At 37.0% G+C, this 23,757-nt stretch overlaps 1 protein-coding gene across 2 annotated transcripts in view; it reads right to left on the bottom strand.

Annotated features, from left to right (window-relative positions):
* The window catches only part of KCNH5 (potassium voltage-gated channel subfamily H member 5), a 332,299-nt gene that overhangs the window by 208,385 nt on the left and 100,157 nt on the right, over positions 1-23,757 (bottom strand). The window lies entirely within an intron of this gene.

Raw genomic sequence — 23,757 nt, 5'->3', positions numbered from 1 at the left:
GTGGTTGATGTTCAGTTCATGTTCTTTATCACAGCAACACCTGGCATAATTGATTGATGGGGGGACACTACTGAAAGGAAGACACAGCTAAAAAGGTCAATACATTTCTTGAGCCTCGAAATTCCTTAATGTTATTTTTTATAACATGTCAAAAATTTGGCTTCTTCCTAAGGCCACTGCTTTATTTTATTAGAAAAACAATCCTAATGTGAGAAGTAATTAACTTCAGGGGAAAGCCCTGGTTCAATGAAGCCTTTTTATTAGAACACTAAAACAATTAAGTTTATTGTACCACTGAGGTGCCTCGTCTGTTTTTCTGAAGAGAAAAAAATCTTTCCCCACTGCCATATAAACTCTGGATTCTGTTCTGAAAACCTCTGGGCCAGAAAACACGACTAATGGGATTTGAGAACACAGAGAAAGAAGCTCTGGAACTGACAGGTTTGATTAGAGAGGAGAGCAGCACAACTCGACAGAGGGTCACACCAATATTCTTTCAGTGTGGCACAGGTGCAAATAAATGCCGAGCCCCAGTAAACAGTCTTCTCATCCTTTAGGGTTCTCGATCCCAACAAACGACTGATAATTCAACTGTAAGGGAAGAGGTCCACACGAAGGTAAAAATAACAGAGCCCACATTGTACAGTGAGGCAATTTTCTATCCACTTAATCACTGAGAAGAATCCTGAAAGATCTAGAAGCAATTCATATGGGAGGTAATGTGGCTTATTTTCTAGAAATCGGAGAAATTAAGGTTTGAGGATTAACACCAATAAAATACGAATACAGACTAGCATAAAAACTGGAGCCTACCCTACAGCTTAAAATATGTTTAACTGCCACGAGAGAGGTTACACTTTGTTTTGCCATAGTCAACATAAGATCTGCTTTACTCCTGTTACCGAGCTTTACATTGTCACATAGCTTCTTTGGTTCCACATTGAATGTGCTAATATTTTTGATGAGACTGAGCTCTGTTCATCTCATTGCAAGACCAGAAATCATCCACTTACTACTGCCTATTCAAACTTATCCTTAGAGAGGGACAAGAGGGCAAAAAGAAATATTTACTTTCTGTATTGTCTTAAATACAGTGCTTGCTGAAAATATCAGTGCATTCATACAAGTGCTGATAGTTAATGATGTGATATCAACTGAAATCTATATACCTCTTTACTCTAACAGTAAATTCTGACCTGAAGACTGAAAATGTTCTGTGAATGAGAAATTTATCTGCATCAAAATCCAGTATAATACCAGGGATAAAATCCTTCCTAATTGTACATGTAAAATCCTGCTTAATACTTGCTCTGACTATTTACTGGACATGAGAGGAGGGAAGAATTTGTTCAGCACGCCTGCTTGAAAATGGACCAAGCTCTCTGATGTGGTGCTCTCTTATTGACCCATTTTCACAAATTCATTTAACTACTTGGACTTCTTCCTCTTAATTCTTAAAATCCAAAGCATTACCCACATTATTCTTAATCTTAACATTCCTATAGCTCTTTTCTTTTAATGCCTAATTGCTTTTCCACTGAAATTCCTTTCAAAAGACTCAACTGGAATCCAATTACTACAAGAAGCATCATATTAACAGTCAAGGATTCAGTTCCTAATCTTTCTATCATAAAAGGGGAATACTTTTCAGCATGAGGCAGGCCATTTAACCTTTCTTTTCCACTGCTTTCCCATCTATGTAAGAGAGCATAGTGAAGTGCCATGGCTGAGAGTATGGCTTTGGCATCAGACTAACTTACATTCTAATCCTTACTAGATGTGTGATTTGAGGTACATTATTTATCCTCTTCATCTGATTTCCCTCATCTGAGAAACGTTAAAAGTAATATTAAATTATAAACTAATTTAAATGAGAAAGTGTTTGTGAAAGCTTAGTAAACTTAAAAGTGATTGACAAATAAATGACAGTTACGTTGCCTGGTTCTGTGTCCTATTAAGAGGAAGCTATTTCTACAATGTTGGGGTAAAGGAGGTTTTATTAAGAATGCCTCAAAATCCAGAAGAATCCATTAAAAAATTTGTTTGATCACATAAAAATTTTTAAATGTTTATGGCAAATAATAAATAGACAAATCACAAGTATATGACTAAACAAGGCTGAAGAAGTAACCCCTGACTGGAAAAAGAATATTTGCAACACATAGAATAAACAAAAGACTAATATCCTTAATATGTAAAAAAAAATAAAATAAAATAACAAAAATCAATAAAAAGGAAACCACAGACTAGCAAAAACAATGGATAGATGACATTAATAGTTACATAATTTGCAAAATATATATATACATATATATAAATGGTCAATAAGCATAATAAATACATTCAACCCCACTAATCATTGAAGTATCAGAAATAAAAACAAAAATTTTTTTCAACTATCAAACAGGCAGATATTTTAAAATAGACAAAATCAACAATAGAAAGAAACAAAAGAAATGGGCACACTAAAAATATATTGGTAGAGTGTTAAGTTGTTACAACCTTTCAGGTTTGGCACTATATACCCAAAAAAAAAAAATATGAATGTTCTTTGTGCCAACAATCCCACTTCCACTCCCAAAAAGGCAACTGTCGACATACCAGAAGATTTGTGGAAATCAAGTTTATAATGTAAATATTGGAAGTAATTTAAATGTTCATCAATATGGGACTGCTTAAATACATTATGTTACAGCCAAACAAAGCAGTATGACATAATCATTCTAAAACATGGTATATTAAAAAAAAAAAAAACATGGTATATACTTATAGTCACTGCCACAGAAAAGACATCCCTAAAACATTGTGAGCATACGAATAGTTTACAAAACAATATGTATAGTATTGTCTTACTTACAAAAAAGCTATAGGTACATGTACATGGAGAAATTTCAGAAAGTGTATTCGCCCAAATACCTCTAGGTAGTAGGACTTCAGGTGATATGCTCTCTCATTTGTATTTTCTGTATTATTTCAATTTTCTTCAAAAGTATGTATTATTTTTATAAGCAGAAAAAAATGAAGCTATTTTCATCTTATTAGCAAACAAATATATAGCTCCTTCCCTAGAGATGATATTTTAATAACAATGTAACTGCTCTAGGGTTTTTTTTTTCTGTATGCTTTATAAGGTTAGAAAAGCATTCTGGGATTCACAGGGATGAAAAGAAAAACATAAAAAGAAATTACAGTATTGCTGAGATGATTAAACTGAGAGCATCTCACATTCTAGGCTAGAGTAAAACTGCCTAACCAAGTCCCATGACTTACAACCTGGGTGGCTTTCAACAAAGTTACTCAATCTGTCTGTGCACAGTTTCTCTCCCTTGTAAAATATGGGCAATAATATCACTTAACCGAGAAAATTATTATGGGGATGAAATGAGTCAAATTATGTAAAGCACTTAGATTCATACCTGACATCCTAAAAAAATGTCAGCTGTTCACTGTAAAATGAGATACTGTAAAGAATCATCCTTCCCTGTCGTGGAAGTACATTAAATATTTACTATTGTTATCATCTACCTGCTCATCGTGCATCACCTAAGGATACTGTGAGAGGATGAATCATTTTCTCTGTCTCAGAATACCGAGGGTCAAACAGTCTATTTAACGTGATTAAATTTAAATATAATATCTCCAAACCAAAAGTAGAGAGGTCAATGAAGGCTTAGGAAGGTAGACCAGACAGCCAAGGTCCCAGGGTATCTAAGGGTGCCCAATTTTGGCAAGATGATATCAGCTACTTTAACAAATCAATAAACTCCTATATAAAACTATTACTAATAGCTTGCATTTACACAGTGCGTGACAGTTTTCAGGGAGCTTGCCCATCTCCATAATTGGTTGGCAGTGTTTCTGATCACTATGCCAGTGCAATGGGGAAATACAGACTGATGCTTGACCAGCACTTTAGGACACCGACTCCCGCTGGGGCTAGTGGTACAGGGGAGCTGGAGGTCTAGGAAGAATGGTGAAGAGAAATGTGGAAGAGAAGGCAGATGATAGGAAGAGTAGCCAGGATACTTAGTGTGTGTGAGTAGCAGCAATAGGGCAGGACCCCCCAGAGAATATGTTACATCATCTCTGGAACTGCTCCAGTGAACTTCGGAAAACTTACTCTGATTGCAGTAAAGAAAACGGGAAGAACCGAGTCTCTCAAGTTAAAGCAGGGATGGAGGGGTGGGGGTCAATTTGTTCATTCATTTAGTCCAATGTACGGAGCACTTTAAGTGCCAGATTACAGTGAGGTGCAAAACCCTCATGGGTCATCCAGTGTGGTGCCTGCCTGCTCACCTCCCCCACCCCTCTTCCAGTTCCAGGCTGACCCCTCAGAAATCTTCAACTCTCCAATGCAACTCAAAAACCACTGGACTCAGTGTTGTTTTGTGTTTTGAAAAAATTCCTCACAATAAACTTATTTAGGTTATGTTCCCAAGAAATTAAAATTAGTCTTGAAAATACGATTCATTAAACATGAAATCTGAAACACCAATAAATTATGCAAAGCTGTTACTTTCTTAAAAATAGTTTCACTTCCCTCCCCCTCCCAACAATTTATAACAATTTATCTCATTAGGAACTCAGTTCTGAATGTATAAAATAAGAAAGAAAAATGCTGTCTGAAAATTTAAAAAACAGAGATGCATTACCAAAACTCCCTAAATCAGAGGTTATGCACTCACTTATAAATTTATGAACATTCTCATTACACAAAAGAAATCATGCAAACTACGAAAGAGCTTTTTGTTTCAATAAAGCAATTAAGTGCATTAATTGTTCGGTGTTACCACGTAAAGGCAGCACAATTAATTTGTCATTCTACCAATGCTTGTATGCTTTTGTGTGGCTCTCTATCTTTAGCTATCTCAAAGCACTTTCCCAAAAATTTATTTTATTTTTATCCTTTGTTGTGGAGCTGCAAAACACGTTCTGTAGCAGACTAGAGAGGCTGACATTAGTTCAGAAACGAAAAATGGTCAAATGTGGCTCAGCGTGTTTCATAATTAAACACATTTGCAAGGATGTAGGGCTCCATTTTCACTCTCTTGCTACCAAAAATCTACTCATTAATCCAAAGCAAATCAAAAATAGGATCTTAAAAACCTATCATTTCTATGAATAAATGGAAGATAAATTAAGCTTGTTCTTTAAAACATAGGAAAGTATGATTTGTGTTTTCATGACTCTGTGGATAGAATTTCAAAACCCTAACTGATACGTAATGTCTGATAGACCATTAGTAAGGAGAAGAAAATGCTTTGGCTCATACCTAGAAATTGAAAGCAGTGGAGAAAAGTTTAGAGACAATTCCAGCCTGGTCTGACCAAGTTTTGCGTCATCAACATCCTGGGAAATCTCCAAAAAGCCACATGAGCTTTTTTCATGACCACACATGACTCTCTAGAGCCACACAGCTCTGGACACAGGAAGAGCAGACAACCACCCTGGGGAAAGCATCACACCAGAGAACCGCATGGAAACAGCCCGGCACCATCTCACTGGCTGTTCTCGAGGCCTTCAGTGAATCAGGACCAACATGTCCCTCAGTGTCCACCAGGCTGGTTATGAGCTGATTCCAGGATGGGCAAGAACAGATTCTTTCACCTGTCAGCCTTCTGGGCCCAGATATGATGAATAAAATACATCTTGACTTGCCTCCTTTTGACAGAGACAGACACATAGGGGCTGGATTTTGAGTATTATGAGAATATCAACAATAATTTTTTGTGCTTAAAAGTTTAAAACAAAACATGTTCATTATGCGTTCTTTCATCTGACCTCATAACAACACTATGACACACATAGGACTGTATGATTATATCTATAACCAAGGCTCTTTTTCTGGTTTATTCCAAGAGACAATGATGAAGAGGACATACATTCTGAGTTCCACCTTATATGAGTGCATTCAGATATCTAAATTTTACTTCTTCCATATTCAACTTCATAAGGCAGTTTTTCTTTGATATCCCTGAGGTTTAGAGAGCAGGAAAAGGATACTATTTCATTTTGTATCCTTAGGCCCAGATATCTATGTTTATATCTATACTTATCTCTATTAGATAGATAGATAGATAGATAGGCAGATAGATAAAAAAGATAGCCAGACAAAGATAAATATATCTTTGGTATTAAGGCACTGGGGACACACATAAATTTGTATTACATAGTAGATATACATAAATATGAAATTTGTCAAATAAGTGTTTGATTAATAGATGAATGAAGACCTAGAAATTCTTTTCAGTTAAGCAAAGTGTAATGAGAAGAAAAAAAAAACACCACATTCTCAACACAATAAGGATGGGCTGACCTGGGTCTCTGGATGACATATTTTTGGTTAACTTGAAGACCTAGCACCAAGAATAAGAGAGAGAATACCACATAAATTACTCTGTGTTTAACTAAAAAACATATGCTTCCCTATCCCACTTCAAAACTAATTAAGGCACATATTCATTTTAAATTAAAAATAAACCACAAAAGGTTTAAAACAAACTAATGTATGACATTAAACCATATGGGCTTTCTTTTGTGTAACTATAGCTTGCATATTAAACTGTTCATCTAAATGTTTCTTCTTCCTTTTTGAAAATTCTCCACAAGTACACTATTTTATTTTTTTCCTTGAGTACCATAATGAATATCCTTCAACATTAGTGTCAGTCTAAAATACATATTTATATATAATAAGATACATAATGTTACATAGGATATACGTATAGATAATACAGATATTACATATTCATTCTACATCTCACAGGTAGAAGATAGAGAAATTAAAGTATTAACCAACCCCTCCATTGCCCCTGGCACATACACCTGGTGTCTTTAAACCATTAAATTCCCAGTGAGTAGCCATTCTCTTTTGTCCCTATGTTATAGGGATGGTCCATAGTCTGGACCACATAGCCACAGTGCAGCCTATAATCAACCCTTGTAGACATAATTCTGTAATCTGAAGTTAGATTTCCAATTATGGATTTCCAGAGACTACGAATAATTGTTTAATGTTTTAGTGCTTTCTGACAAAATATTAAAGAAAGAAATGCCCATATTAAGAAAAATAAAATCTGGAAGAATCAGAGAAAAGATCTCACAGGTACTGACTTTTTTGTTGTTGTTAATGCATAAACCAGAGAAATAGATAAGCTCTTCTTGCCACTACAGGCTTACAAAGGCTTTAAAAATTACAAACGCTACATATTGATCAATACCGGATGAATGTTTCATAAATCCTGGAATACCACAGAGTAAACATTTCAAAACGTTTCAGGCAGGAAATATTGCAAGTGATTAGTACAGAAGGAAAATAAGGGGGTGAGAGGAGAGAAAAGGATTCAAGGAAGGCAAGAAAGATAGGCTTGCCTCAGCAACCCAACCTTTAATTCTAGGAAGTTAAAGTAATTCAATGCAAAAGAGCCTGATAAGCTAGGAGTACATCTTCATAGCTGTTCTGATTTATGAAACTTTTAGATGCTCTTCAGCACAAAGTACTATGTTGGATTCAGTTAAAGAAGCTGCCAGTATTTCAAAGCCTAAATGGAGAGTTATTGCTATGCAGACAGTAAACTAGATTGTTAACTAGATTGTTAAGAGATCTAAAGTCCCCAGAGAACTAATGTTTGAAAAAATGCTAAGAATAAATAGTAGAAAGAAAGCAGAGCTCCACTATCTTAGTCTGTCTGTGTTGCCATAACAATATACCATAGACTGGGTGGCTTAAACAACAAAAATTTATTTTCTCATAGTTCTGGAGGCTGGTAGTAAGGCTCCAGCATAGGGTTCTGATAAGGGCTTTCTTCCTGGCTTCCAGCAGTCCGCCTTTTACTGTGTCCTCACATGGTGGAGAAAGAGCCCTGTTGCCTCTTCCTCTTCTTATAAGGGCACAAGTTCTATCAGATCAGGGCTTCATGCTATGACTTCATTTAACTTCAATTAACCTTAATCATCTCCTTAAAGGCCTTGTCGCCAATACAGTCACACAGGGGTTAGGGCTTCAACATATGCGTTTTGGGGAGAAACAATTCAGTCCATAGTACCTGCTTCTTGGGTTGGAGGTCAATGATGATGGATGATACAAAGGATACACAAGTCCTTGACCCCTGCTTGGCCTGTCTTCTACTTCAGGCAGAATGATATTCAGACTAGGGTATAGATTATAAAGAGCACTGCTAAGAGAAGACATAAACCCAACAGGAGACAAACTGACTAAAAAAGAAAGCAAAACATCAATAGCTCTAAAAGAGTTGATGTGTTCTGGCCCCGTCAGATTTCATCCCAAGACACTGTGGAGAACTTGCCAAAGAGAAAACAGTGTTCTTGTCACAGATGTTTGAGGAAGAGAGAGATTCCATCAAGATCACCAGTGACCTCCAGACTGAAAAATTCAATGATCAATTCCCAGGTGTCGTCCTGTTTGACTTGTAAGTGGCACTTGCCACGGATGCTCACTCATCTTTCCTTGCCCTCAGGACACTTTACTTCTAGATTTCTCCCTACCTCCAAAGCACTCTTTCCCATCTCTTTGCTGGTTTCACCTTGTCTTATTGACCACTAAATATTGGAATGCCCCAGGGCTTAGTTCTTAGATCGCTTCTCCATCTACATTCAATCCCGTGGAGTTCAACCAGTCTCACCCAGACTTTAAATATCAGCTCGATACCAACAATTCTCAAATGTATATGTTTCCAGCCAGAATCTCTCCCCTGAAATCCAGACTTCTCACCCAACTGCCTATTAGACATCTTATATGTCTAACAAACACCCCAAACTTATGTCTTATCAAAATTTAACTCCTAATTCTACATCTTGCTCAAAAAAAAAAAAAAACCTTTCTGCTTTCCCCATAATCATCTCCATCCCTACCTGTGCAGAGAACCAAAAACAAAAATAAATAACTTGTCATCCTCCTTAATTTCTCTCTTCCTTTTACAGCCCACATCAACAGATGAGTGGATAAAGAAGATGTGGAGATATATATATATATATATATATACACACACACACACATGTATACATATACATACAATGGAATATTCACCATAAAGAAGAATGAAATCCTGCTATTTGCAGCAACATGGGTGGAACTAGAGAATATTGTGCTTAGTGAAATAAGTCAGACAGAGAAAGACAAATACAGTATGATATTACTTATATGTGGAATCTAAAAAAAAAAACAAATGAATATATATGCAAAATATAAACAGACTCACAGATATAGAAAACAAACTAGTGGTTACCAAAGGGGAGAGGGAAGGTGGGAGAAACAAATCAGGAGTTTGGGATTAACAGTAGTTTATACAAACTACTATGTATAAAATAGATAAGCAATAAGGATGTATTGTATAGCACAGGGGATTCTAGCCATCATCTTGTAATAACTTTTGATGGAGTATAATCTGCAGAAATACTGAATCACTATCCTGGCACACCTAAAGTTAATATAATATTGTAAATCAACTGTATTTTAATTTAAAAATGCACCACATCTGATTTTCAAAATATAACTAGGACCTACCCACTGCCCTCTATCTCCACTGCTACTATCTTTATCCAAGCCACCATCACCTCTCACTAAAATTACTGCAAGAATTTTCCTGAATTGTCTCTTCCATCCCTTGTCACCTAGAGTTAACTTTCAAAACAGTGGCCAGAGTGATCCTGTTAAAATGCAAATTCATGTCACTGGCTGCTCAGAACACTCTTGAGGTTCCCGTCCACAAAATAACATAGTCTCCAGGGCTCTGAATGATCAGGTCCCATTACCTTTCTGAACTCATCCCGCACCATTTTCTCCCTTCTTCATTCCAGAAATTCTGGCTACTTGATTTATAATGAGGACACAGCCTTTAATCATAATGTCTTTAAAGCTTACTTTTTACCACTAACCATGATGATTTTTATTAGTCAGACTTCTCTTGATTAAAATTTATGTATTCAAAGTTCTATCTGACAACAGAAAAGCTCCACATAACACAATAGTGAAATATTTCATTTTTACTCCTGCTCAGCTGGTAGGCCTGTACTCTATAAACCTATTTAGGACTTCAGAATCAAGCCAAATATTTTAAAGGTAGTGTTCATATAACAATGTACACAAGACAGAGCTTCACAGGAATCCCAGTGATTTTCACTGCAAAGCAGCTTTCATCAAAGGCACATATGTTCCCATCCGACACTGACCGCCTCCGTGAAGTATTCCAGCTGACAGTATTTCAGAGCAAATACAAACTGAGAAACACCTATAACAGGTTTATCAACAAAATCCAAACATCACTGTGCTGAATTCACTGTGGACTATAGAATGCTGTTTATTAAAGGCTGATAGAAGAGGAATTTACCCCTGATTCACTTAAATTTAGGCCATAGTACTGACAGTGGTTTTTCCTTTCACCCCTTTATTGCCAACCACTTCTAGTCCTAAGAGTATAACAGAATCCTGACTTTAAGAAATTGAATATATTTTGGTCTGGCTTCATCCATGATACTGATAAATTTTATGCCTCCCTTTAATTCTAAAGTATAAACCTACATGAAAAGGTTAGACCCCCCCCCACCCAATTCAATCTAGCTAATGACAGAGTATTTGATCATTTTTACAGTGTCATTCTATATATTTAAGGGATTGGAAAAAGATGCTCTGCTGGAGATGGGCTTGAGGACTAAGGTAGTATAAGAGAAAGCTTGGCTCTAATGAATAAAGGGGGAAAGAATGCCAGAGAGAATGACTGAGCAGAGACTGTCACAACAGCACAGGACTTCCAAAGATCAGGGACCAGAGAGCATAGCTGAGAGGCCAAGCAGACAGTGGAGTAGACTTACAGGTTAAGCAGACAGATATTATAGCAGTGGACTTCTGATGGGTTTAGTAAGGATGGGATATTCCCTACTAACCAAGTAGATTGAGACAAATGGTAAATAACAGTGAAAAATTTTAGATCAAGAGCTGTATAAATCTGGATAATAAACAAAGGAAACAGAAGTAAGAACCAGCATAACTGAGAGAACCATGCAAAAACACAGAAAGGCTCAGCCAATATGGTCAATATGGAGGATTGTCCACATGCATGTGCCTCTGCTTCTTCTCAAAACTCCACAAAAAAAACAGTAAATGGATTTTTTAAACTATGATGCTACAAGGACAAAGAAAATAGGAGAACACACAACAACAAAAACTTCTGAAACCTGGAAAGCATAGGACAAGTAGTAACTGACTTAGCAGATACAAGAAAGCTGAATCTTAAACCAGCAGAGGGAAAGCCAAGAACCAAACTGATCTGCAGTACAGAACCTCCAAATATCCCAGGAATTGCTACCACCAGATACTTCTGGAAGTGAGGGGGCAAAAGGGAGCTGAAAATGGAGGACTTGTTGAAAGTCTGTTCAAAAAGTAGATGGATATCCATCTCCCAGATGCCTTCTTAATTCCACAGAGCTGGGCAACTGTCCATTTCACACCTCAGCTGAAGACTAGGGAGAGTCTCAAGTAGAGGTAGCATACTGAAATCAGGGAGATTATTTGAAAGTGTACAAACTGAATATCAAACCCCTAGCTCTATTTCCATATTCAGCTCCCAGAAAAGTGGAAGCAAGGAATATCCAGACTAGAAATTGGAAAAATTCCTCTCTGGGAAAATGAGCAGCCCAACAGAAATGAAGTAAAAAATAGTGATGTTGATTAGCCCCACCAAAGAGCCCAGGTAGGCTCCAGTGTTGGTTTGCCTCAGGAAAAACAACCAACAAGGAGGGAACCCAGCCCCACCCATCAACAGTCAAGTGGATTAAAGTTTTACTGAGCTCTAACCACCACAGCAACAGTCAGCTCTACCCACCACCAGAGCCTCCCATCAAGCCTCTTAGATAGCCTCAACCACCAGAGGGCAGAGAGCAGAGGCAAGAAAAACTACAATCCTGCAGCCTGTGGAACAAAAACCACATTTACAGAAAGACAGACAAGATGAAAAGGCAGAGGGCTATATACCAGATGAAGGAACAAGAAAACCCCCCAGAAAAACAAATAAATAAACTGGAGATAGGCAACCTTCCAGAAAAAGAATTCAGAATAATGATAGTGAAGATGATCCAGGACCTCGGAATAAGAATGGAGGCAAAGATTGAGAGGATGCAAGAAATGATTAACAAAGACCTAGAAGAATTAAAGAACAAACAAACAGAGATGACCAATACAATAACTGAAATGAAAACTACACTAGAAGGAATCAATAGCAGAATAACTGAGGCAGAAGAACGGATAAGTGACCTGGAAGACAGAATGGTGGAATTCACTGCTGCGGAACAGAATAAAGAAAAAAGAATGAAAAGAAATGAAGACAGCCTAAGAAACCTCTGGGACAACATTAAACGCAACAACATTCACATTATACGGGTCCCAGAAGGAAAAGAGAGAGAGAAAGGACCAGAGAAAATATTTGAAGATTATAGTCGAAAACTTCCCTAACATGGGAAAGGAAATAGCCACCCAAGTCCAGGAAGTGCAGAGAGTCCCATACAGGATAAACCCAAGGAGAAACACACCGAGACACATAGTAATCAAAGTGGCAAAAATTAAAGACAAAGAAAAATTATTGAAAGCAGCAAGGGAAAAACGACAAATAACATACAAGGGACCTCCAATAAGGTTAACAGCTGATTTCTCAGCAGAAACTCTACAAGCCAGAAGGGAGTGGCATGATATACTTAAAGTGATGAAAGGGACGAACCTACAACCAAGATTACTCTGCCCAGCAAGGATCTCATTTAGATTTGATGGAGAAATCAAAAGCTTTACAGACAAGCAAAAGCTACGAGAATTCAGCACCACCAAACCAGCTCTACAACAAATGCTAAAGGAACTTCTCTAAGTGGGAAACACAAGAGAAGAAAAGGACCTACAAAAACAAACCCAAAACAATTAAGAAAATGGTCATAGGAACATACATATCGATAATTACCTTAAACGTGAATGGATTAAATGCTCCAACCAAAAGACACAGGCTTGCTGAATGGATACAAAAACAAGACCTGTATATATGCTGTCTACAAGAGACCTACTTCAGTCCTAGGGACACATACAGACTGAAAGTGAGGGGATGGAAAAAGATATGCCATGCAAATGGAAATCAAAAGAAAGCTGGAGTAGCTATACTCATATCAGATAAAATAGACTTTAAAATAAAGAATGTTACAAGAGACAAGGAAGGACACTATATAATGATCAAGGGATCAATCCAAGAAGAAGATATAACAATTATAAATATATATGCACCCAACATAGGAGCACCTCAATACATAAGGCAACTGCTAACAGCTATAAAAGAGGAAACTGACAGTAACACAATAATAGTGGGGGACTTTAACACCTCACTGACACCAATGGACAGATCATCCAAAATGAAAATAAATAAGGAAACAGAAGCTTTAAATGACACAATAGACCAGATAGATTTAATCGATATTTATAGGACATTCCATCCAAAAACAGCAGATTACACGTTCTTCTCAAGTGCGCACGGAACATTCTCCAGGATAGATCACATCTTGGGTCACAAATCAAGCCTCAGTAAATTTAAGAAAATTCAAATCATATCAAGCATCTTTTCTGACCACAACGCTATGAGATTAGAAATGAATTACAGGGAAAAAAACGTAAAAAACACAAACACATGGAGGCTAAACAATACGTTACTAAATAACCAAGAGATCACTGAAGAAATCAAAGAGGAAATCAAAAAATACCTAGAGACAAATGACAATGAAAACACGACGACCCAAAACCTATGGGATGCAGCAAAAGCAGTTCTAAGAGGGAAGTTTACAGCTATACAAGCCTACCTCAAGAAACAAGAAAAATCTCAAGTAAACAATCTAAACTTACACCTAAAGAAACTAGAGAAAGAAGAACAAACAAAACCCAAAGCTAGCAGAAGGAAAGAAATCATAAAGATTAGAGCAGAAATAAATGAAATAGAAACAAAGAAAAAAATAGCAAAGATCAATAAAACTAAAAGTTGGTTCTTTGAGAAGATAAACAAAATTGATAAGCCATTAGCCAGACTCATCAAGAAAAAGAGGGAGAGGGCTCAAATCAATAAAATCAGAAATGAAAAAGGAGACATTACAACAGACACCGCAGAAATACAAAGTATCCTAAGAGACTACTACAAGCAACTTTATGCCAATAAAATGGACAACCTGGAAGAAATGGACAAATTTTTAGAAAGGTAAAACTTTCCAAGACTGAACCAGGAAGAAACAGAAAATATGAACAGACCAATCACAAGTAATGAAATTGAAACTGTGATTAAAAATCTTCCAACAAACAAAAGTCCAGGACCAGATGGCTTCACAGGTGAACTCTATCAAACATTTAGAGAAGAGCTAACACCTATCCTTCTCAAACTCTTCCAAAAAATTGCAGAGGAAGGAACACTCCCAAACTCATTCTATGAGGCCACCATCACCCTGATACCAAAACCAGACAAAGACACTACAAAAAAAGAAAATTACAGACCAATATCACTGATGAATATAGATGCAAAAATCCTCAACAAAATACTGGCAAACAGAATCCAACAGCACATTAAAAGGATCATACACCACAATCAAGTGGGATTTATCCCAGGGATGCAGGGATTCTTCAATATACGCAAATCAATCAATGTGATACATCATATTAACAAATTGAAGAATAAAAACCATATGATCATCTCAATAGATGCAGAAAAAGCTTTTGACAAAATTCAACACCCATTTATGATAAAACTCTCCAGAAAGTGGGCATAGAGGGATCCTATCTTAACGTAATAAAGACCATATATGACAAACCCACAGCAAACATCATTCTCAATGGTCAAAAACTGAAAGCATTTCCTCTAAGATCAGGAACGAGACAAGGATGTCCACTCTCACCACTATTATTCAACATAGTTCTGGAAGTCCTAGCCACAGCAATCAGAGAAGAAAAAGAAATAAAAGGAATACAAATCGGAAAGGAAGAAGTAAAGCTGTCACTGTTTGCAGATGACATGATACTATACATAGAGAATCCTAAACTGCCACCAGAAAACTGCTAGAGCTAATTAATGAATATGGTAAAGTTGCAGGATGCAAAATTAATGCACAGAAATCCCTTGCATTCCTATACACTAATGATGAAAAATCTGAAAGAGAAATTATGGAATCACTCCCATTTACCATTGCAACAAAAAGAAAAAAATACCTAGGAATAAACCTATCTAGGGAGACAAAAGACCTGTATGCAGAAAACTATAAGACACTGATGAAAGAAATTAAAGATAATACCAACAGATGGAGAGATATACCATGCTCTTAGATTGGAAGAATCAACACTGTGAAAATGACTATACTACCCAAAGCAATCTACAGATTCAATGCAATCCCTATCAAATTAACAATGGCATTTTTTACGGAGCTAGAACAAATCATCTTAAAATTTGTATGGAGACACAAAAGACCCCAAATAGCCAATGCAGTCTTGAGGGATAAAAACGGAGCTGGAGGAATCAGACTCCCTGACTTCAGACTATACTACAAAGCTACAGTAATCAAGACAATATGGTACTGGCACAAAAACAGAAACATAGATCAATGGAACAAGATAGAAAGCCCAGAGATAAACCCACGCACCTATGGTCAACTTATCTATGACAAAGGAGGCAAAGATATACAATGGAGAAAAGACAGTCTCTTCAATAAGTGGTGCTGGGAAAACTGGACAGCTACATGTAAAAGAATGAAATTAGAATACTCCCTAACACCATACACAAAAATAATCTCAAAATGGATTAAAGACCTAAATGTAAGACTGGACACTCTAAAACTCTTAGAGGAAAACATAGGAAGAACACTCTTTGACATAAATCACAGCAAGATCTTTTTTGATCCACCTCCTAGAGTAATGGATATAAAAACAAAAATAAACAAATGGGACCTAATGAAACTTCAAAGCTTTTGCACAGCAAAGGAAACCAGAAACAAGACGAAAAGACAACCCTCAGAATGAGAGAAAATATTTGCAAACGAATCAACGGACAAAGGATTAATCTCCAAAATATATAAACAGTTCATTCAGCTCAATATTAAAGAAACAAACACCCCAATCCAAAAATGGGCAGAAGACCTAAATAGACATTTCTCCAAAGAAGACATACAGATGGCCAAGAAGCACATGAAAAGATGCTCAACATCACTAATTATTAGAGAAATGCAAATCAAAACTACAATGAGAAAAAAAAAAAACTACAATGAGGTATCACCTCACACCAGTTAGAATGGGCATCATCAGAAAATCTACAAACAACAAATGCTGGAGAGGGTGTGGAGAAAAGGGAACCCTCTTGCACTGTTGGTGGGAATGTAAATTGATACAGCCACTATGGAGAACAATATGGAGGTCCCTTAAAAAACTAAAAATAGAATTACCATATGATCCAGCAATCCCACTACTGGTCATATACCCAGAGAAAACCGTAATTCAAAAAGACACATGCACCCGAATGTTCATTGCAGCACTATTTACAATAGCCAGGTCATGGAAGCAACCTAAATGCCCATCAACAGACGAATGGATAAAGAAGATGTGGTACATATATACAATGGAATATTACTCAGCCATAAAAAGGAACGAAATTGAGTCATTTGTTGAGAAGTGGATGGATCTAGAGACTGTCATACAGAGTGAAGTAAGTCAGAAAGAGAAAAACAAATATCATATATTAATGCATGTATGTGGAACCTAGAAAAATGGTACAGATGAGCCGGTTTGCAGGGCAGAATTTGAGACACAGATGTAGAGAACAGACATATGGACACCAAGGGGGGAAAACTGCGGTGGGGTGGGGATGGTGGTGTGCTGAATTGGGCGATTGGGATTGACAAAAGAAAAAAAAAAAAATAGTGATGTTGAGTATTCCCCACAAAATGACCCAATCAGATCTCCCTACATTAAGGCCACAGTCACAAATTCAGCCGTAAAAAGAAAGCCAGGATTCCTAGACATCTGCATAAAGCCTCCAACATGAGAAACAGAGACCAAAACCAACAAACCAGAAATCAACTTAAAGGAAACAGAGACTATGTGAGGATATGAAAACTGTATATAAACTCTCTTACATCCTCAGAGAGAAGAGAGGAGATTTTGAACTTATGAAACAAAAACAGCATGTTATAAGAAGGAACAAAGATAAAGCTTGAGAGCTCTTGGAAATTGACATAGGCTAGGAGAAAAAAAAATTCAATAGAAGGATTAGAAAATGAGCTTGAGGAAAACTTCTAGACCATAGAGTGAAAAAAAAAGACAAAATTACAGAAAATCATAGAAAGAGGATAAGAAAATTAGAAAATTAATCCAGAAGACTCGATTCCAAACAGTAAGAGTTTCAATAAAGATAAGAAAAAGGAGGAACTCTCAAGAAAATAACTCAAGAAAATTTCCCAGGAGTGAAAAATAGGTATATCCAAATGATGAAATATGCCCATTGAGAATCTAGAAAAGTGGATGAAAACAGAACCAAAGAAAAAGATATCACCATAGTATTTCCTAATACTGGGTACCAAAAGATTTTAAAGGTTTCCAGAAAGTAAGAAGAGAGAAAAATATATTATTTACAAGCATCAAGATTTGAATCGATCTGACACCAAAAGCAAAAGCAATAAAAGCAAAAAGAAGCAAATGGGACTACAACAAAATAAAAATCTTCTGACCAGCAAAGGAAACCATCAACAAAATGAAAATGCAACCTATTGAATGGGAGAAAATATTTGCAACTCAGATATCTTTTAAGGGGTTAATATTCAAAATGTATAAAGAACTCATACAACTCAACTGCAAAAAAAAAAATTCAATTTAAATATGGGGCAGAAGATCTGAATAGACATGTTTCCAAAGAAGACATACAAATGGCCAACAGGTACATGAAAAGATGCTCAACATCACTAATCATCAGGAAAATGCAAATTAAAAACACAATGACATATCACCTCACACCAGTTAGAATGGCAATTACAAAGAAGTCAAGAAATAACAAGTGTTGGTGAGGATGTGGAGAAAAGGGAATCATTGTGCACTGTTGGTGGGAATGAAATTGGTGCAGCCACTATGGAAAACAGTACAAATATTCCTCAAAAAATTAAAAATAGAAGTACCAGATGATCTAGCCATTCCACTTCTGGGTGTTTATCTGAAGAAAATAAAAACACTAACTGGAAAAGATATATGCATCCCCATGTTCATTGTAGCATTATTTACAATAGCCAAGATATAGAAACAAACCTTAGTGCCCATCAATGGACAAATGGAGAAAGAAAATGTGGTATATAGATATATGTAATAGAATATTATTCAACCATGAAAAAATGAAATCCTGCCAAAAAAAAAAAAAAAAAAAACAGAAACAAAAAAATGAAAAAACCAAGCTCACAGATACAGATAATAGATTGGTTGGTGGCAGTTGTCAGAGACAGAGGGCAGGGGGTGGGAGAACTGAGTAAAAGGAGTCAAAAGGTACAAAGTTCTAGTTATAAAATAAGTCATGGTGATGCAATGTACAGCGTGGTGACTATAATATCATATGGCATATTTGAAAGTTGCTAACAGAGAAGATGTTAAAAGTTCTCATCACAAGAAATAAAATTTTTTGTAACTATGTAAGGTAATGGATGTTAAGTCGACTAATTGTGATGATCATTTCACAATGTATACAAATACCAAATCATTATGTTACATACCTGAAACTAATAAAAATGTTACAGGCCATTATACCTCAATTTAAAAAATAAAAATAAAAAGACTTGACTGGAATCAGTCTTCTGAATAGTTCCATTCAAAATTCAAAGGAGGAATGCCCCAAAATTCTGACATAAAATCATTTCTAACCTTTAAATCTCTACCTAGATGAACTCTCAGTTAAGTGTAAGGATAAATGAAAGCCATTTTAACACATGTATAATCCTCCCCCCGCCCAAATATCTTTTATCTATCCTTTCTCTTAAGGCTAATATTGTAAGAGTTGTTTCTTGAAAACAGACATAGAAAACAAGGAGTCCATAAAAGAGAAAGGCAAAGGGAATCCTGAAGATCATGGATGAAGGGAGGTATCAGGCTGAGAGCTGTGGATCAGACTCCAGAGATTAGGTCAGAATAGTCAGAAGGCTCCAAGAAAGGTGTCTCCAAAGACAAGATGTTGATCACTATCTAATATGAGCATATTGAGAAAGAGCTACACAATACAGAAGACTTTGGAAATGAAATAAAGAGAAGCACATGGAAAACTAAGAAAAATATTTGATGACCATAATTACCCTGGGGAAAACCAAATGTGGCATGGGAAAATAATGATAGAATACCACACAACTCAGATAGAAATAGTGTTTGCAAGTCATAAAAATGAACACAGACTATTGATTCAATCAAAAGCATGATCTAAATATACTGAGAAGATAGAAAATTGGAAATGTATATATGTGTATGAAGTGGTGGTTAAGGGACAGGGGGCATTTTCCAAAGATGGAAGTCAATAGCTAATGACTGAAACTGAAAATCCTTTCCAATAATCATGGTATTTAGAGAAAAAAAAGATAAATATTACCCCAAAAGTAAAAATATTTTAAAGTAGTCTCTGGGAAATGGGAAAAGGTGTGGAGAAAAGTAAACCTCTATTTTTCAAAATAAACCTTGAAGTACTATTTGACTCTTTATGTGTATGTACTACTTTGATGTAAAAATTAAATTAAAAAAAAACAAAACAGGCAGATAATCTGAATTACCTTGCAAATTAAATTAAAAAGAAGCCAGGAACACCAGAGGTTCAGAAAATATTTGGGATTTCCGTCCCTTCCTCTGTGTGACTTGGGTTCTTTCTTGTTTATCTCAGCTGTCTTGTCTGGTGCTGTCATATTAACCAACTTCCATTACAATCACCACCTTTTTTTCCTCTGGGAATTTCTCTCTGATGACTAAACTAACAGTTAGAGTCACACAGCTATAGGAAGCCTCTCACCAAACATCAAAATCCAGTAAAATCTCTCTTTGGGTGAATGGAAATACTCGTTTTAAGATGCATATTTCTCTAAAATACACTTATATGATTTTCTTTCTTTAGCAAACAAAAACCAAAAAATGATTATCTCTGCTTCTGACCTAAGTTGAAAGAGTCCTAACCTTATGTTGCCTCTATAGAATAGAATATCCAAACTTTATCATCAAATTCTGTCTATGGTACAAATGGTTGTTTCCAAACCACTTAAATTCCCAGGTGGTTCCCTTCTATAAGCAATGAAAAGAAAGAGATTGGGAGTGCGGCAAATTCATTCACTTATGCCAGAAACTCACTTATGATTGAGGATGAGGAACACGTGAGATTGTGTGTGTATGTGTGTGTGCACACACACATACATACACGCACACACAGTATTTTCATCCCTCTAATCCCTTGCTCTTCCTAATGGCCCCTCTGCCATCCTCCCACTGAAACAGTGGCAGTCACTTTTCAAGGAAAGTGTAAATACAGCTGAGAACAAAGAAAGCAGCATAGCTTTGAATTTCAAATTAGACATTTTTCAATCCCATAGCCAAAACAATAATCTTGAAAGCATAGATTTCCTTTGCAAGTGCCAGGCCCCTGAGATAGCAAATGGCTTTTTTGTTGTTATTCTTCTTGTGCTTTGTTTTTATTGTTAAATCTTAGCTCTTTTCCCAGAAAACATGGGGTCAGAGGAAGGGGCAGTGAAACCTAGGTGGGCAGAATAGAAAGAAATACAGGTGAAAAAAAGAAACCTAAAATAGGTTGAGGGGAAATCTGAAAACAACAGAGAAGTGTATCTTACTTCCCATCCAGAATTCTGGGACATGACAGACACAGAGTGACAGGTACAACCACAGGACAGATGCAGCATCAAAGGGCATTTTGAAAGGTAGAAAAGAGTAGGGGAGTGTGGGTCACAAACTAAGTGAGCTCTGTTACAGAAAACTGAAGTCAATCACATATTCATATATCTAAGTTTTATTGTATGTCTATTTAAAGCCAACACTAAAATCTCAGTTCTGGAGAACCAGTATGGTTTTGCTTTGCTCTTAATTTACAACTTTTCACATATGGAGTACCAAAATCCATTCATTCATTTCTAAAGAATTTGTTGAGCACCTACTATGTTCCTGTTATACCAGAGATACAGAGTTGAATCAAATAGACAAGCTCCCTGTCTTCCTGGCTCCCATTCTAGCTGGAGAGACAAGCAGTAAATATATAAAGAATCAAAAAATATAATTACAGACCATAATAAAGGGATAATGAGATATAAATAAAGGGCAGGGATACTTTAGACAGACTTTGGAAGAAGGTTCTCATGGCAGGAAACCAGAGAAAGGGGGCATGAATCATCAATCCCTGATTATTTTCCCACCATAGAGGTCGGAAGAAAAAAATATCCTTCTGGAAGAGTCTCTTCCCTCTTGGCATCATCACCTTAGCTCCTTTCCACCCCTGCCTGCCAAGCAGCACCCCATGCTCCAAATGCTTTCTCCACCCTCCTTTGAAATCTCAGCATCTCTTTTCTCTTCACTGTGATAGTGAGCTAGTTTGTCAGCACAGCACATGTCTGTGCTGACATGCTGATGGGGGCTAGAGACTTCCACCTTTCAGAGAACAAAATGACAGTTTCACAGGGGCCTTCTGGAGGGAAGGACGTGCAAAGCAGGGATCATCAGGTGAAGTGATCAGGGATATATCTGAAAGATGGCTGGCTCCCTTAAATCACTCCTGGTAGGGAGACACTGCTCAGCCTATCAGGAGAGCTGCCCTTGATCTTTCAATAATTTGTTGCCAGTATCACAGTGTTCAATATTTAAGAGACAGAGTATAATGATCCAACAAAGCAACAGAGAAGAAATAGCCAGAGCAGTGGGAGGGGAACCAGGGAGAGATAAACATCAAAGAAGCTGTGAAAGATGACATTAGTAGAGCCATTTAAAATAGAGCCGGAACAACCATTCCAGAGGAATAACCTTGTACATCCCATTTTCTGTACCTCTGAACTGGACCAATCTGCCACCATTCCAAGAAGTAAGCAAAAGAAACCAGAATATCCTGTCTATTGAAAGGATTGATAAATGAACATTTACCTAGTGACTACGTCACCTGACCAATCAATGAAGTACAAATCTAGCTTTACATCATCTTGTACCAATGAACACTTCTAAAAAACAACAACTTACCTCATCTTCCTTTCTTTTTCATGAGAGAAAACCCTGAGCCCCTCTCATATAATCAGAACACTATTTGGGTTTCTACCTATATATGTATACCCTCAATTGTAATTCCTTTATCCCAAATAAACACTTTGCCTCTTGAACTGGATTCTTGTTTTTTAGGTCGACAAAGCCAAGGGAGATGTCTCTATATGCATGAAAAGGTGTTTGCGAATTTTGGCAAATGTACTTTGAGAGGTGGTACAGGAGAAGAAGTCCACTTTCAATAGGTAGAAAATGGAGATAAGAAAGTAAAGCACATGCTTTAGGAAGCCTACTTAAAATGGGAAGAATTGGTAGATAGTCAATAGTTAAAGAGAGCGCAAAGTCAAGTGTTTTATTCACATACGTGTATTTTTTTAGGATTGAAGAGACATGACCATGTTTATGGGCTGATGAGAAAGAGCCAGTAGAATGATAGAGAGATGGACAACACAGAAAAGAGAAGGGAAAAAATTGGAGGAAATAAAATATCAAGAGACAATGCATATCTATGTCCACACCCAAGACCACAGAACTCTGGGTTCATACATGTAACTGCCCATTAGACATGACAAATGACCATGCACAACTTAGCTTCACAGTTGTTTGTACCAAAAGCCTAAAAGTAAATACTGACCTTCACTTTCTCTCATACCCTTACATTTTATTGGTCCTAACCATTTGTCCAGAATCTAATCAATTCTAACTACCACCACCATCATCTCTCAACTTGACTATTAACCTGTCTGCCCTCTTGCATCCTTGTCCCGTTATATCTCATCTTCCACGCAGCAGCCAGATTGATCTTTATAAAACATAAGACAAATCATACCACTCTTTGGCCCCAAACCTTCAAAAGTCCCCCATCTGAGTCAGAAGAAAAGCCACTACCTTGGCCTACAAGGTTTTGTGTGTGTTGCCCGCCCCCTCCCTCTCAGTCCCCGTCCCCCTCCTCTACCCTGCCTTTGTCAGAAGGGGGTCAGGAACAAAAGGAGTGCATGTTTGCTACAGTTGTCCTTTCTTTTTCAGAGAAATAAAAGGGGGGCCATCTGCTGAGATGAAGAAGGGTCATCAAAGGTTTAGAGAAGTGGAAAGAAAACATTGCGAGTTGCATAAGAATAGCTGCTCAGCAAACGTGAGCAGGAGATGACCTAAAATAAGTAAAGATCCCTAAGGTTGTGAACCATGCATTTTAGTGGCACCTATTCACAGGGTTGTGTGGTTTATTCCAGCTAGTGCTCAGCAATCCTGGAACAGGAGCAAAAGAGGCAGGTAGATCCAGATTGGGAATTGTTTAGGGATGATGGAATCTAGAGAGTCAGTGTGCGTAATGGTGGGGAGAGGTGCAGGGAAGTGATGTTATTCTCAAGGCTGGCCCTCCTAAGGGAAGGAGTTGGGGGAACACACCTACTATGAAGGTCCTTTGAGGCCTTTTCTAAGGAATCTGACAGGCAAACACATACACAGCTCAGTATAAGAAAAGTCCCAAATATGTCTTGGCTTCCACC

This window comes from Balaenoptera borealis (assembly GCF_965194805.1).
Source record: "Balaenoptera borealis genome assembly, chromosome: 3".
Lineage (NCBI taxonomy): Eukaryota > Metazoa > Chordata > Mammalia > Artiodactyla > Balaenopteridae > Balaenoptera > Balaenoptera borealis.
The sequence above is the reverse complement of the archived record's forward strand: the minus strand, read 5'-3'. Positions and strand labels throughout refer to the sequence as shown.